At 43.2% G+C, this 17,626-nt stretch overlaps 1 long non-coding RNA gene across 1 annotated transcript; it reads left to right on the top strand.

Moving 5' to 3' along the window:
* Positions 1-9,055: 9,055 nt before the first annotated feature.
* LOC125324202 lies at positions 9,056-16,838 on the top strand. The gene is made up of 3 exons (XR_007202861.1): positions 9,056-9,329; positions 9,590-9,689; positions 16,276-16,838. It is a non-coding gene; the product is annotated as an uncharacterized LOC125324202 (long non-coding RNA).
* Positions 16,839-17,626: the final 788 nt, after the last annotated feature.

Raw genomic sequence — 17,626 nt, 5'->3', positions numbered from 1 at the left:
ACAGATAGTATGATCAGTTTCAGTTTTAAGCCAGAGCAGTCTTACTGAACCAGCTGTAAGAATATGAATACAGATTTACATAGTAACAACTTGCTAGCTGTCTTTTGCAAAACCATTGTGGCATTTTTAGATAGTTAATTAAGTCCTTTAGGTATCAAGGCTCCAAGAAGTGATAAGAGAGCTTGTGAAAAGGCAGCTTGGGCAGTTCGAGTGCTTTTTGCTTGGTAAAGTATTTATAAGATACCTATGGTTATTCTAGGTGAGATGGACAGCACATTGCCATGCACACTATGGCTAAGGTAGGCCAGGACTGGCAATTCCTTGAAGAAAGGTGAGAGCTCTAAGAGTCCAGGAGAAAAGGGGGAATCTTACTTCTCCTTTTACCTGTGTGAATATAATGCATGACTCCTTCTTGATTTGTAACATGAAATTTCTTTGCATGCACTTCCGGTGTGACTGAAAACACGGATATAAAAGCTGCTGATTAAAAGTATAACCTCAAAAATAAAACTGCACCAGTGGTTTTACCCCCCACCTCACCAAAGACATTGATCAATACTCAGCAAAGCCTCTTCATCTCACCTCTCACCTCAAGTCTCACTGTCACCCCTGGAGAAGTCATGGAATAACAGAGTAAGTATCTGGCTTCCTCCTTGTTTAGGCTTTTAACCTCATTATGCAAGACCAGGGAAGAAGCAGCAATGATGTAAGTAGGTAAATTAAAGACTGAGAACACTTCTGGTCTCTGTCCCTCCTCCTTTTTTGTCCACTCCCAAATTATGAAAACAAATACCAGGATTTTTAATGAGAATCAAGTGGTTAAACCAGAACATGACTTTTAGATGTGACAGGAAAGGGACTTGCTGTTCTCTGTTCACCAGACTTTTAGGACCTCAAATGGGGCTGCGGGAATTCAGTTTGCTTGCATGGTAAGTGACATCTACAGCATGAACTTCCTGTTATTTAATTTAGCACTGCGAAGGACCCACCAATTCTATTTGAGGTTCCATCAATGCTTTTAACGTTACCACTTTAGATAGACTGTTTATTTTAACAGCTAGTCCTCAGAACCTGATAAATTTAAAATGCTGCTGCTAGTGTTTGATGTTACACCAGCAGTGCCAAGCCAAAATAAGATCGAGATAAGTGCCTATTCAAGTATATGAAAGAAAATGGGCAAAGTGAAGATAATATGAAGAAAAGGAAACACTATGCAACCATCAATTCTATGGGCCCTTGCTGTGACATACGCAGTGCATAGTTTGGTGCTGTAGGTCCACCCTTATTTTAGCTGTGATACACCAGGAAACTTTCCCAACTTCGTTCTGCAACCCCCCACTGCACGTTCTTGGCAGCAGCTTGCTTTTATTGTGGTTACATATCACTTTACACAAAGTGCCCAGGGACACAATGGAACATTATTCTCTACCAGGAGACAAGTATTAAGTACCACGCATGAAATAGTAGTCGACAGTACCCAAATGGATTCCCGTGGGAGAGGGAAGCGTTTCCCTGCTTCTCCAGTGCAGGTGTAGGCACAGCAGTACCACCTTTCTGATTCTTCCTCCATAAAAATCCCCAAAAGCCAACCAGTTCCCTTTTCTCTGGGAGAAGAAAAGCCCTTTCCTCCTCTAAAAAGGCATCTGATGCTTGCTGATGGAGAAATATCCAACTCAGTCAGTGACCGAACCTTTGAAAGCAGCCCTTTTTGCCCTGGAAGTTAATTTAAAATGAGCTGCATTTTTGATGCTGTCAGAAAGCTTGGCTGGTTAGTCCTCAAAGGTTACAAACAACAGGAGAGAAGGGAGGGTTCCTGTTGTGCTATGGCAACTGTCAAATACTCGTGTACACATTAACAAGATCAAACGTTTGCTCAGCCTGGGAAAGAGCAGGTAAACACCACACTAATCCCTCTGGAGCTGTGAGACACATGGGCTGCCAGGATACAATGCTTTCGTCAGGAGATGCAAGAAGTCAGTCAGGATTCGTTTCTCTCCTTGCAGTTTATTTATTCAAGGTTCATGCTTTGCAAGGCTGCCCCACTTGTTCCTTGTCATGCAGCTGTGCTGATTGAAGGACAAGGGAGTGTAGCACAAAGGGAGAGGGAAGCTTCAAGAGGTCAGCTTTGCAACAGAAAAGCAGAGAGCAAGCTGATTGCAAGGTACCCCTAAGTCCTGGCTGCAAGGTCAGTGCTTCCTTAACCATCAGACCTATCTGGCTCCAGCAGTATGTTCCCAACGAGCTAAACTAGGTGTTGAGGATGCATTTATAGCACACGATAAAATGCCTTTGAGCTGATGTAGAAAGTACACAGTCATCATAAGTGATTTGGTGCCTGAATCAGAGTTTTCCCATGGACACCTTCTATCCTTTGGGATCCAGGCTCCAAATGCTGGGTTTTGGTTTGATCTTCTTTAAGAGAAGCTTAAAATGATACTGGTTAACCTTAGTGAGAAATTACCAAGGCTAGGTTTATTTTTACAGCCTCTTAATAGTACTGAAAAAAGACTGTGAATCTGTACTAAAATGTGAGGCAGTACTACAGGCTGTGCAGAACACAAGCACAAAATTTTTATTAGCCTTGGATGCATAATTATTTTCAGGCCATGTGAATTAAAGGAAAAGACTCTGATTCTGAAATGTTATTAAGTATTGAGGTGGACATCTCAGAGGTTCCTTCACTTTGAATCAAGCCAAGTGTGTACTACGGAGGAAAAAAGTTCTGAAGAGCTGAAAAGGCAATGAGAGGTCCTGGTGGCACTGGAAAGCTGTTTCCTTGTTTATCCAGATCTATCAGCATCTTAGGAGCAGTGGTTTGGCTTAGCTACCTTGGAATATACTAAGAGAGACTTGACTCTGTGTAAATTGTTTAGGTTTTCTTTTAAGTGTCTTTCCAAACTTGTTTTCCTAAAGCCTTAATCAAAACTTATGATAAGGTAAGGAAAGATACATTTAGCAGAGTTTTCTGGGTGTTCGTGGTTGGTGAGGCCTTCTATACCTGGAGGAAATGCTGCTTCCAGAAAATGAAGATGAAACATGAAACAGTGTGTGCAGGGGGAGGGCTGCCCCCTCCACCCATCCATCTGAGCCTGACAGACACACAGCCAGGGATGCAGGACAGGCAGTGGCAGTGGAGCTGTTGTCAAAGCTTAGTGGCCAGGACATCTCGACAAGGTACAGGAGAATGCCAGGCTGCATTCCTGTGTCCTGCAATGTTTACAAGTGCTTCCTGAGACAACAGAGATAAAAAATAATTTGGGTTTCTTAATCTGAAGGAGATGATACAGACACTGCTTCACCCACACAACCCAGGTGAAGATGCAAAATGGCACATTCCCAGAGCTATGGGGAGTTGGGCCTCTCTGTGCCTTCTGCATTGAAAATGTGTCCTCAGCTGAGGGGCAGCCCGGAGACGATAGTGAGGAATACTCTTCCCTGTCTGAAACTAAGGGAGTTTTGGATTGGAAGTGCAGGGATGTGTCTCAATCTGTGAAATTTCTTAAACTGCATCAAAGGCATTGATCAAAGTCCAAAATTTACTTTTCTTCCCTTGAATTCCATGGTCTGTTGCTTGTGTGGAAAAAATTATGGGTTTTGTGCTCTTTAGGGGAGGAGATAATGAAAAATTCAGAGGGCTCACAGCCTGTGATAAGGTTGATAAACTGGCTGCTAATGAACTGCCCGTTCTGAGAGAAGGGAGTGAGTCTTCATGCTGCAACCTGTGACTGCAGTGAGTCTTACTCTGTGGTGCTACAGCCACCTCACATGGTAAGAAGATGGTAGATGACTCAAAACAAAGCAAAAATCTTCAAATTTTTTTTTGTTTATTTTTTACTTTAAAATGTGAAAGTCTCAACTGCAACTGTCAAATTTTTAACTTTGTAAGAGCTGTCCTTTTTCTAAATTTTTCTAGCATATAGCAAGTAATAGGGACCTTAGGCTACATCACTTTTCCATTACTTCTACTACAGCTTGAATCCAGTGAAATTGGTGAAGGTTTTCTGGAATAAAACGTCTGAACACCCTGAAAAAACAGACATAGTCCTGATATGACAGGTAATCCAGTTTATATTTCGCTGTTTACTCTGTGAGCAGGGAAAGCTTTGCTCTTACAAAATTTTTTCCTTACAGTTCTTAAGAGCAAGATGAATGTATGGCACTTTGTGAATGTGACAGCTGAGTTCTGTTTCACTGCTCTTTAAAATATTCTCTGCTTTCTCTCTGTTTAAGAAAAATCAAGGAATTATCAGGGATTTGCTTTTTCACTACAAATGCAAATGCACAGGATGACAGCTGAGCCTCACTGATTTAAGGCTTCACAGACCCATCTTGTAAACATTAATGGCATTTGAGTCATCTTGTCTGCCTCCTCACAGTCATACAGAAAGTACTGAATGTTGGGGCAGTGGGGGAGGCAGGGAAACCCTTTGGTTTAAGATGCTGTCCACAGTATTACAGCTGTCATGAAAGTTCAGTCTAACTTAGAACATTTATAGAGTTTGGAGACCTTTATTATCTGTTTCCTGCCTATATAAAGTGAATAAAAAAACAGACAAGGAAGCTTCCTAATAAGGCAGCCTAGATCTGAAGAGCAAATTAAGGTCAATTCCTGAACAAAATTGAAGCGTGAGCTACTTTTCTTTTTCAAGTAGTTTTACTTTCGTTAATAGCCATGGTTCCTTAGTTTATGAATAATTCATGTGCATGAGTCTCCACAAGACCTGAGCCTGCAGGTTACAAACTTGTTTTAAGCACTGAGTGGCTTAAAAATACATTGGTAAAGAAGTACAGAAGAACTTTTATTTGGTGCTAAAGACAATTGCAATGCAACAATTAATTATTGTGAGTAAAGATGGTTAAACCAACACCATCTACATAAGCAGAAGGTAGTAAATACCTTCAATATCTTTTCAACCTGCTGTATTGTATATTATGCCTTCATTTTATGCAGGAAAATTTTAAGAAGGGTATGGCTACGTTCATCCAAAGGAAAATACACACACATTAAGCAAATCAGACAAAGGTTTTGGCAGAAGCATGATGACTCCAATTTAAAATCTTATTTATTTTCTCTTTATATCCACTAGTGTGTTCTCTACACTTCTGAGCAAGGTGAGCCACAATTTTGGGGGCTTTGTTCTTGTGATGTTTTTTCAGTGGTAGCAATTCCTGGTGATCCCCAGCACCTCAGTGACAAATGGAGAGCAGTGTCAGCCTTCAGGACCCTGGTCCCTACTCCCAACAACTGAAGTCTGTTGGCATCACTCAGGATATGATACAGCTTGACAAAACAGTATCTTCAGCAAGCATGACAAGTCTCACCTGGAAATAGCCTCCTAGGAGGTCCTGTCTTTATTCAATCCAAAGTTCTCCTTAAAGTGAAAGAGGCAGCTTGCAAGACCACAGATGACCTCTTCCATTTTCCTTAGCAGTCAGTCCACAGTCATTCCCCTCTGCTTGTAGGGTTTTCCCACCCGTTGCTCTTCCATCTGCTGCACATAGCAGGGATCATGGAAGCAGGGGCCCAGCAGGAGAGCACAGCATGGAGGCAGAGGTCAGGCAGGGAAGGGAGAAAAATAATGACAAAGTGAAGAATAATGAGGAGGATTACATGTCAGGGAAGAAGAAGCAGAGACTGTAGGAAGGTGGGAAGGGAAAGTCCCTGTGCTTGCGGGAAGCCTATGAAGTTCCATCTGGACATGGACATGCTGAAAAGGAGGCTGAAATGGCATCTCCTCCACACTGTTACTGCTACAGATTTCAGTCATGAATTGGTGAGGCCTCTCCATCGAGTAATTTTTGTACCACCTTGGCCCTTGTTTGTTGGGTTTGTTTTGAATAACTGACATGTGACAGACTCATCACATGCCAAACCTCTCCAGGAAGAGCTGAATGAGTGTTTGTCTGGGGGTTTTTTAATCTATATACCCTATCTGTTACACACTATGTGCCAAAAAAAATATTTAGTACTCCACAACAGGATGCGTGTTTTGGAATTAGAGTGAGTGAAGGAGGTCAACTGCACTTAGCAATGACAGGTTGCAGTGGATATAATCCAGTCCTTTGCACTCAAGAGTTCGTGCTTTTGAAAGGCAGCCGCACTCAGAACAGCACTGGGAAATTTCCAAAAAAGAAAAAAACCCTCTGCCAAAAGACAGGTTGTTTCTGTCAGCTTACTGAACTTGGGAATATGAATACACGTTCAAACAGCATTGCAGGAAGCAATGCAGCTCCTTGGGTGAGAAGGCCGTAGCATGGTGGAGGAGAAAGCAGGATGGAAATTGTTTGTAGTCTCACCTCAATAAGCTTTTTTTAACCCTGGGTCCTAGCCATGAGTCAGGGGTTGGGGAACACTGTACCCATCAGCTGCAAAACCTCTGCCCTGGTGGCCCCAACCAAGGGACCTCTGGTCTTTTGCTCCATAATTTCTGCTGAAACCATTTGTGTCTGTCCTCTTTGTCTCGGTAGCTATATCCCATTCTGTGCATCTTATTCCACAAGTTGAAATTTGTCTCCTGCCAGTTGCTGCTGTTTCAGGTGTTCACCCTGAATGTCTAAAAGCTCCCTCTGCCCTTGTGACCTGCTCCATTAAACAGGTGTCCCTGGACAGTAGGGGCAGGCTTTAATGACATTTGGATGCTTTCTGCTCTGAGTAGTGGATAAGACATCAATATATCTGACGAATGATCAGGAGGGGTAGGAGGGATCTGTATGTGCTGGATCTCACTAACAACCATGAAGTAAAGAGCTGAGCTCTCCTGCCTGTTTACCATCAGGTTTAAAAGGTCAGGCTAGGGATGATGTCTATGAAGGGGTTCAGAGACTTGAGGAAGTTGTCACCAAACTGTAAGCATTGTTTTCCAGTACCCATAGTTTAATTTTAAGAGCAGCTATCAGTGTATTCTCCCCATTTGCTGGGTGCTTTGCTGACCTCTCTCCTCCCTCTGCATGTTCCATAGACACACAGGGGAGATAGGGTGTGTGAGTGCATGGCTCATCAGGGCGGTACTGGGAGACTGTCTCCACCACAGGTATTTTTCTGACCTCAAGTAAGTTGCATAGCTTTCTTCATCCAATCCTTCCCCTTTTAAACAGTAGTTTATGGCTGCCCAGCATATTGCAGCAATGTGCTGAGATACCTGAACTGCCTTCTAACCCCTGTGAGACAGAGGTTGTATTAATCCAAGTGAAGTATGGCACTTATATGGCTTAGGACTTCTTGGCAAATCTTTGATACATGACACAACACTGAGCCATATAAATGCTTCTTGTTACCAGTGTTTTAACCTTTTTCACTTTGGAAGCCCTGAAATATTTCAGAAAAGGTACAAACAGCTTCAAATGTCCCAGATGTAGGTTTTGTGTATGTATTCCTTAGCTGTCACCCCCTTCAGTTCACGCACAGGTCAAACCCTCCTGCAGTAAGTACATTAGAACAGGCAATCTCTTTCTTTTTTGCTTTTGTTTTTTTTCAGTGAGCAAACCATACATGATATTGAGGCTCTAAACAGCTTAGCACAGGCAGAGAGAGGGAAAAAACCACAGCAGTGGCGGGGTCTAGGTAATGTTAGTTGTCCTGAGCCTGCCCAGCCACCTGCCTGGGGCTGTGTGCCCACACTAAGCAGGGGAAGGCTGGCTCAGGGCTGTGCACTCACAGTGCTGCCATACAGGCACAGACATGGGCACAGTGCTTGTGTGCTTCTCCCCATACAATTTACTGTCCCTGCGACACTAAACTGGATCACTGTGTGAATCTTGGATTATACTATCCATCTTTCCTTTCTGGAAGCATGCTTTCACTCAAATGCCATGTAAAGACTTTTTCTTCTTTTTATCTTCTGCTTGATCTTTGTGTTGATGGGTCTGTTGCTTCTAACTCCAGTGACACTCAGAGTTGTGCAAGTGTTTGCAAACATGGGAGAAGATGAGTCTCTGCTTGAATGAGATTATAATCTTTGAAGCCAACAGCAAACACTGAGCATGTGGATAACTCCTGAAAGCACGTCTGAGAAAAACTGGCTGAAAAACAACATTGTTGTTAGGAGCAAAGTCTTAAAATTCCAAACATTTAAAAACAAATTAAATTTTCTGATTTCTCTTAAATTAGCATTTATTGTGTTTATTATTCTTTGTGCTTTCTTGTGAAGATGTCACAGTGTCTCAATGTCTTTTCCATTGATTTATCACAGACTGAGATTTTAGCAAGTAAACATTTTAGTAGCTATTTTGGTAACACTGTGTCAAAATATTGGATGAAAAACAATTAAGCAGCTCAACACTTTCACAAAATAAGAAAAATATTATTATTTTTGTTGTTATTATTATTATTATTATTGTTGTGTTGCAAGGAATTTTGTTTTGTGAAAAAGTACCTCTTGCCAAAGTCATTTATTGAAAAAAAGGCAGCTGTCTTTTGTGGGTCATATGTCTCAGAGAGCCTTCAGCCTGTGCAATGCAGAACCTGGCCCTGAGGTATGAGGGCTGATTTCCACACTGTGATTTGAGCTGCCGCCAGGCAGCTGCTTGTACATTGCTCAGTGTTGGTGGGGCAAGTCCACCCCAACCCAAGGCAGAGAGACATTTCCTATAATACCCAAATCCTGGCTTTTTTTCCCTGCTGTGTAGTCTGTGACATAGAGCACAGTTTATTCATGTGTGTCACTTTATTTCCAGCAGGGAATTTACAGAGCAACCATATACTTCCTCATTGGGATTTAAGGCTCTGCCCAGCAAATTAAAACAGGTTTGGAAACTGGTCGTTGGCCTGGAGGTTGGGAAGCAGCTCAGGCACTTTACACAGTGCTTGACGTGCATCTCCTCCGCACTTCATCTTGGGTCCCTGTGCCATCATTATTATACTCTGGAAAGCTGGGGTATTTTCAGCTCAAACTGCCTGAAAAAATTGTGATGGTTTTGTGAGCTACATTTTTTCCTGTGGTAGGAGGGTGCTGGTTAGTTTGCAACACCTGCAGTGCAGGGTGCTGGCATGTGGAGGCATTTGTGGGTGCAAATCCCAGGTTAAGTTGGAGGACAGAGCAGAGGGAGCCAGTCTGATGCAATCACACCCATCCTGTCTGCTGGGAACTGGGCCTCACATGTGGCCTCTCCCAAACCTTGCTCAAGCAGGATTTGGGAAAATTTTATCTGGCATGTACCAAAACCCCACCTGGAAGCATGTTAACCATTCAGCATTCATATCCAAACACTGGATAGTTGGAGGGCCACTGCTCAAACCTGCCTCCTGGCCTTGTGAGCTGTTGGTGTGGATCCTGTGATGCCTGTGTTGAGGAACAGGATGGGACTGCCCTTGGCACCAGGTGTTGGCATGGGTAAGGAAACTCAAAATGTCTTTCAATTGTCATTCATCTAATTATTTTTAAATTTCATTTTGTTTAGTTCATCTGTTGTTATCCATTGAATCTGATGTTTTTCTTTGAAAATTACCAATTTTCTTCACTCTGAGCCTTCCCGAGTGCTCAATTCTTTGCAAGCACCATTAGTCCATAGGCAGCCTTTCCTCTTTGCTACTCTCTTACCTTTAAGAAGATTATCAGCTGGCTAATGATTTTATTTTTTTGTTCCTCTCTAGACATTTTTTCTGCTACTCTTCAACACTAGGAAAGTGCTGCAGGGTAAACTTGCTACCCTAAATTTGTACCACATTGGAAAATGGATGGAGAATATGAACAGTGAGTACCTTTCTGATAGGGAGAAAGTGAACCTGTCTCTAACAAGCCCTTGGCAAGAGCCTTTCATTCCTTTTACCTGTCCCACTGGAAGCAGGGTGCTCTTTCTAGGGGGCATTTTCCTTGACCACACCAGCCCCATGCATGGTCTATCACTGCTATACCTTTCTGTAGCTGTGGTGGATTTACATTAGCTGATGCTCTGCCCCATTGCCCAGGACAGAGGATAACCAGGCAGTGTTTCTCATACACCATTTAGATGATTTAAACATTTAGAAGTTTAAATTAGCCTTCTTTTGATGAATTCCTCATCTGCATTCCAAAAAGAGCCTCATTACCTTAGGACAGAAGCATTATTTACCTATCATTTGTTTCTCAATATTTTGCTCTCCTCCAAGAGCACACTAATACTTCCCACAGCATGAGCTTCCCCCAGCGCTGCCCTGGTGAGCTGACAAATCTCAGTGACCCTGCAGCAAATGGGACGGGGGCTTTGGAGGGTAAATGAGGGCAGTCTTGGAGGATAATGTGGCATTTGGTGGCACTTAGCCATAATGCAACAGAGCAAAGGAGGCTTTTTAAAAAAAACAGATTGAATAAATAAGACATTATTAAAAAATCCTTAGCCAAGACACTTGTTGTTATTATGAAACTGAAGATCAGTGTAATCCTTAAAAGGTTTTTAATTTCTGTTTAGAAGCACCTGCCCCCTCTCATGGCACTGAAAGGTAATTTTCCTTTGAAGACAGATTCTAGTTTTTCTGCATCAGTGACAGTCTAACGCTGTATCGACATCTAGTGGATTTCCCACAACATTGCCACTGGCTTCAGTGTGGGTGCTGGGAGTGTGCAGCTTTGCCTAGGAGAGTGAGGTGCCCTGGCTATTCCTGCCTGGGAATGCCCTAGCCACACCAGCCTTTTTCCAGCCCATCAGTCAGCAACCAAGTCTGATAAATCTACAGGTATTCACATGTACAAATTCTAACTCAAATAAATAGGTGTGGGCATCTCTGTGCAGAATAGCACCACAGGAGTTCACCTGAGCCTATGCAGTTATGCTGGTGGCTTACATCTGGTTTTCTTACACATTATCAGTATTGGTACAGTTATTAGCTCAGTATCACCTCCATGGTGCAATTAATATTCTCAGTGCCTTTATATGTGCACAGCAGAAAAGAGAAGACAGGAGGAGACAGAGACAGTGCAGCTCAGCTTAATTCTTATATTTTCTTTTTCAGAGAACATTACTATTAAACACCATTAGAAGATCTGTGTCCCACTCCTCATGTCTACCCTACCTTTAGATACACCACTCTGGACATTTCTTGTTCCCCTTCCCACTCCTGTTTTCCACCCTACCCCAGTGCAGCTTAACTACTTATGCCATGGCTCTTTGGGGCTGGTGCATCACAATGGATAGCTGGAGGGCTTCAAACATGGACAGATAATTGTTCCTAGAGGTGAATTTTTGTTTGGATAATTGTTCCTCGAGGTGAATGCACTACACAGCCACTGCATGGAGTAGGTGCCACTCTGGCTGTGCCACAGACCTGTGGGAGGGGGCACAAACCCCTTGTGCCAGCAAATGCTGGCTCCATCACTGCAGTGCAATGACTTTCTTCTCCTGTATCACCCTCCTCGCTGTCTGTGCTCCCTGCTTGACCCTCCTGCTTTCCATGTCAACCAGATGCATGCGACTGGCTTCACTCCATCTCTCAGGTTCAGGAGAGGACCCTCATCCTTGCCCCCCACCACTGCTGGGTAGGTGGTGCAGGTACACTGCTAGGTATGGTGCTGCAGCCCTGGAGCAGCGTCTCTCCCAAACACCAGCACTGCCATTCAAGAGCCAGGGATGAGCTGCAGGTCCTGCAGCACTCTAACTGCCCTATCCAAGACGTTCATCAGCATGGCCCAACAGCTTGCCAGAGCTGCAGTGGATGTCTTTGCCTGTTTGGATGGTGGCACAGGCCCTGCAGGGTGTGAAGAAGCCACTCTTTCTTGAGGATCCTTCAGCAATCAGGGCAGGCTTTGCTAGAAGTGAAGCTGAAGGAAGAGATCCCAGGCAGACAGCAAGACACAATCAGCTGGCTGGGCAATTTTTGTATCACTGTCAGATCCACACGTTCAAACAGCAGGAGGCAGACCCTCAAAATCATGAGGCTGCACAACCCTGGGATTTTTTTTTAAAGCCCTTAGTGCCTTTCTTTTTAGTTCCTGTGCATGTTCAGAAAAGGTTTTCAAGGTTTTTACTGCAGCCACCAGCCAAGACTTGGCTGTTTAATTCAGATTGCATTTAAACTGTACTTGCTTAATGAGGTAATTCTCCTCCAAAGTTAAAAGCCAAGCTCCCCGTATAGGTGATCAAAAAAGGGGCTGGGGCTTCTGAATGCTGCTGCAGTTCACTGCAGTCCCATAAAAAATATTACCCCTCTCCAAAATCTTGCTTTTCTTCATGTTAGGCACAAAAGAAAGACATACAAGAACTCTCACTGGAGGTCTAAGTACCTCCTTCTCTACACTGACTATATGGAAAAATCCAGGTGCTGCCTTTAGAGGAAATAGGATTCTTTTTAATGTTCATCTGCTGGAATTAGGCTAGTAAGGAAGTACATGAAGATTCAGCATAAACCTGCAGAGTAAAAGAAACCAGTAGGTTCAGCAGCTGCAGATAAATGTTAAAGAATCTAATATTAAAGATATCCAGAAAATTTAAATTGCATTCTATGTTTATTTATAATTTAAGTGTCAAAATTATGTGATAGGAAGTACAGTGTACAAGACACCTAAATATGTTATAAAATTAAAAACTAAATCTGAATAAAGTTTAAAAAATGTAAAAATCTTGTATTTGAAATGAGAGAAGAAATGTGTTTCTGTTCTGGTTTGGTCAAATATAGAAATACATCCTCTGAGAGAAGGCAGGTTACAATCATCCCTCTCCCACCAGGTTCAGGAAAAAATAAATTTTCCTCGAAGGAAAGTGAAAGAGATAAAAACTATTCATTTAACAAACACACAGGAAAAACATAATGATGCTGAATAATAAAACCCCTCACCCTGCTGAAAGAAACCTGGGAAAATTTCAGAGTCCTTCTGTAGATCTCTCTCTCCCCCTCCTTGGAGCTGGGACGGGGTGGTGGGCCCACCTCCAGGGCCAAGGCCTCGGTGGAAATTCCTCCCAATGTATTCTGATGTTGAAACCATCCAGCAGAGAGAAAAGGGAAAAAAACAAAGTCCCAGGAAAACAAAAGTTCAACTCTCCAAAGGAAAAGGCAAAATAAAACTGCCGAAAACTGGCTGGAAAGAAAAGCAAGCCTGGGTGCTTCCCTTCCCTCCCGCTCTCCTGCCGCAGCTGAAAAAAAAGTCTCTATCTCTGTGTGACCTTGAACAAGCTGCAAACTGCTTTGAAAAAGTTTTGCTCAGTTTTTCCTCCCCCCTCTCAGGCTTAGTTTAAAGGCATAGAAAGGTACAAAATTAATTCCTGAGCATAGAGCAGCGATATGGGATACACATCATAAAGTCACCCCAAGACAGTTTCTTAGGCCTTCTTTACCTGAGAATAAATTCTCTAAATTAACTGGGACCTACAAAACTTTCTCCTTGGACACAAGGTCATTTTACAATAGAAAGTCGTGTTATTAAAAAAGAAGACTAAGTGTAATTGGTACCAATAAATAAAAAATCCTACAGCTATTATAAGGCACAAACAGAAGAGACTCATTAAATACAAAATAGCTTCAATAAAAGGAACACTGAAAGAACTGCACTTATCTCCACCAAGGTCTCCTTTAACCCCCCCCCCCCCCCCCCCAATTTCTGCAAGATAGATGTGGAGCAGATGCATTCAGACAACAGGGAAAATTATTAAGGTGGTCCTTAACCAAATCCAAGGAGAACTAACATCTAGCTCATTCACTATGGACAAAATAATGTGTTTATCATAAGCCCATTTGAGTGTAAAGAATTGTGGAAGTTCTCCAAAAGAGGAGTCCCTTTCCAGTTCATCCTCATCAAGAGATCAAAAGAACCCTCAGCAACCAATGAAACAAGTAAGCAACTATTCGAAACAAACATGAGCCAGCCTCAAATAGTGGTCATAGGGGAAAAAAAAGATCAGGTGGTGTTTTTCATGTGCTCCTCCCCCTTTCCCTTCCCACCCCTGCTCCAAACTCACGTGTTCAGCTGTAAATCTCTAACTGTATGCTTTTGTTCATAGATCGTGTTTGTCAGGAGTTGAAAGAGTTTTGAGGAAGTTCTTTGTCAATCAGTGTTATTAATGACATAATTGTAAATCTCACTGTCATAGTATTGACTGAGGAAATACGTACTTTATGACCCAAAGGAATATTCTCCCAGTGAGGAAAGTGGTGGTTTGAAAAAAAAAGTGAGTGGTTTGAAAAAAATTGCCTAATCTTTGTTCCGTTATACCTCAAAGTCATGCATGCAACTGGGCACTGATTCGAAGATGAACTCAGACTGCCTGAATCTCACAGCATCAGTAGTGTGCAGATTTTCTAGATACATCACTTAGCCGGAAGTCCAACAAATTGTTCAAAATTCATATGTTTGTTAATTGCAGTGGAAATAAAAGAAAGTTCTGTATTTTTCCTAGAATCCCTCTCTTTATAATTTTTATTTTGCATATCTGTGCTTCCAGGTAACTAGGGCTTGCCCGGAAACAGACCAGGTTCAGCCATTAATTTCCCCTTTTCAAATCAGTATTATCAGTATTATCAGTAACCTGCCTCAGTTTCCTTTTCTGTAGAGTCACCCTCCACAGTATTGCTGGTGTGACAATTTGCTCTTTTAAAGCCAGCTACAAACCATGCTTATGTGAGTGGTATCCCTGCCCGTGTCTAGACAGTAGCTGTGGAGGGATGGGCAGAGGCAGCAGGAGGAATTTTTATTGGCAGCCAGGTCCAGAGTACAACAGCTTCTCCCCTTGAGTCTCAGAGCCAGGCAGAGTCAGGTCAAGATCCAGCAGATAGAAGCCTTTGCTCTCCGTCCCTGGTGAGATCATTCCACTTTCCCTGCTGCTGTGGTCCTTCACAGTTGTCTCTCTCACCCCATTGAAACCCAGGCTGCTGCTCTGTGCTCAGTGTGGTGCCTGCACCTCGGAACAGCCACACACCTGTACTGTCACCAAAGGCTGGGGCTGCGTGTGGAGCTAGGCTGATGGCACAGACACACTGCTGTGCTGACACTGGCTGGGCCCTCTGATAAGCTTTTTCGTGGAATGCAGGGCATTAGCTTAAAGCTGTGGAGCCTTAAACAGTTCCTGATGTAGTCCTTGACTGAGCTGAGAGCAGTGGAGCTGTTCAGTCTGTGCCTCATCAGCACAGAGCAGAGGAAAGCGGTCCCTGGGGTGATGCCTGCAAGGAGTCCTCAGATGAGTGGCTCTTCCCTGCTCTCATGCATCACCTCTTCCTCACCAACAAGCCCCACCAGCTGGAATGCTCCTGGCATCTTTGCACCCCTGTGCCATCATGGCTGCTCAAGGGGGTGAGCAGAGTGCACCCACCTTTGCTGCTGGAGGCACCAGGCCTCCACCAGGTCATGGAGGTGTCCAGGGCACTGAACAGGTGCCTGGTGACCTTGCGTTGAGATCAGCTGAATAAATAAATAATTTTTTACGGAATCACGCAATTTAAGATGCAAAGGTATCACTTCAGATCATCTGGTCCTATCCTTACAGTACTCAAATTCAGATCCATCTTTGATATTAGACCATGTCACTCAGGGCCACATGTAGTCAAGTAGTGAGTATTTCCAAGGATGGAGATCCTACTAGAGATTTCAACAGGTTTTATGGATTTTATGCCTGATGAGACATCATCCACAAGTTAATTTGTGACCTTGGATCTCACATAAGGAACTCTGAGCTCTTGGGTATGCAATGGGCGTGGGAGCATGCTTTTCCTTCCTGGAAGCCAGCTGAACCCACAGGATACATGTTTGCTCAACTCTGTTTCTCAGCTAGGCTGTCTCTCTTCCCTCTCCTCCCCTTAGCTTTGTCCTATTTTAGTGAACTTCAGCAGGAAGCTGTCCAGCAACAGAAGTTATTTCTTTCTGGTTTTGGAAAGTACCTGGTACATTTGAAGTGCCACCAGAAGCATGATGAATACTAGCTGTACCTCTGAGAAGAGATTGTTTTACCCATGGATCTTACACAAGCAACACCATGACCCTGCTATTGCCTTAACAATGACAGATATATTACTGAGGGCCAGATTCAATACAAATCCATCTGAGTTATCCTGAAATCAATTTTTTAGGTCTTTTGTGGCCTTTCATGGGACCATAATGATTTTTTTTATTGAATTGAAATGTACCATGTCCTCTGAAAAGTAATTAAGGTATTATGCAATGTTAGTTAGTGTTCCAAAACTTGCACAAGATGTTTTATAATGCAGTGTTTTATGTAAAGAAATGATACAATAGAGTAAATGATTTTGCTACTTTTTAAAATCCTACGTATGAATAAGTGCCAGATACTAACAAATTGATTGCATTTATTACAAGAAAAGCCTAATCTCTTTTGTATACATGTACTATCTGTGTAATTTATTTATTTTTTCTTTAATTCCAGGGATATATGTTAGAGAAATCTTCGTATTAAAGATAGACTGTATCCTGGGTAAGCTTTCCATGTGTTCATGATGGCCTGTCATCACTTCAGAGAGAATCAAGCACATCTTTAAAACAGACTGTGGAATAAGTTTTAATACAGAAAAACATTTTATAAAATATTCTATTTTGACAAAGGGTGAAAAAGTGTATTCTACTACTTCTTTTTAAATGTAAAAATATTATTTACAATAAAGAATTATCTGGTTTTCTTAAACTAGAACAATATAAATATCAAATTTCAGTTTTCTAGCAAATTGTAAGACTGGATTGTGATGTTGACATTGACAGAAGGCAAGATCTCAAAGCATCATGGTATACAAAGTCCCAGAATGGGGGGAGGAGAGAGGTATGGCCTCAGAAAGACAACTTACCAACAGATAAATGACATTTTGATTTTAAAAACATGTGCAGCCTTTGCCAGACAAAATCTCTGTTTTTAAATTCTTTCAGTGGAACTTTATTCAATCAGAAAAAAAAATCACCATCTCCATAGGCATAGAGCTCAGGACTTGTTTCCTAGTTACGTGGGTGTGTTGGGTTGACCCTGAGTTGATGGACAGTCTTTAAGACCAATTACGCTTCTCACAATTTACATATTTAAACGGCACGGAAAGGCGGGACTTCCCTTTTTGGTCGGAGCTCGCCTGCTGGAAGGTGGGGGGGGCTCCGAGCCTCCCGGCCCCGCTGGGCCGGGCCGGGGCCACTGCCCCTTTCCCCCTTTCCCATCGCTGCGGCACAGACCCTGGGTCACTGAGGGGGACTGTCCCAGGCAGCTAAAACCAGCCATGGACTGCTCACAGCTAAAACCATCCAGCGCGGCTTCTGGGGACAGGCGGGTCCCTCTCCCCTCCATGCGGAGCCGGCGGAGCCAGCGGGAGCCGGCAGAGCCTCCTGTCTGCAGCCAGCACACTCCGTGCTGAACTGAAGAGGACACCACGCAGCCAGCAGCACAGAGGGAGCGAGGCTTTCCCCACCGTAAAGCCCGAACAAGAACACTCTTCAACATGGCGGCTTCAGAGTCAGAGAGAAAGAGAAGTGAGTCACGTGGGACGGAGCTGAGCATGGCGACAGGAGAAAAGAGGGCGGTGCCGCGATTCTGGCGCGCAGCTTAAAAGAAACCTTCTTGCATGCCGTGGTAAGAAACTGTAATACCACAAACTGTTTGTCTCTTTAATCCATTTGAAGAACATGAGGGGGGGGGGTGGAGAATCAACGTGTGCCTATGAAGTTTGTGAAGAGTGCCTATGCCAGGCTATATAGAAGCAGTGAGAGGCTGTTAGAGACTTGTGGCGAAGAAAAGCCTCTGTGTG

Source organism: Corvus hawaiiensis, chromosome 3, assembly GCF_020740725.1.
Source record: "Corvus hawaiiensis isolate bCorHaw1 chromosome 3, bCorHaw1.pri.cur, whole genome shotgun sequence".
Taxonomy (NCBI): Eukaryota; Metazoa; Chordata; class Aves; order Passeriformes; family Corvidae; genus Corvus; species Corvus hawaiiensis.
This window is presented reverse-complemented; position numbering and strand designations above follow the sequence as displayed.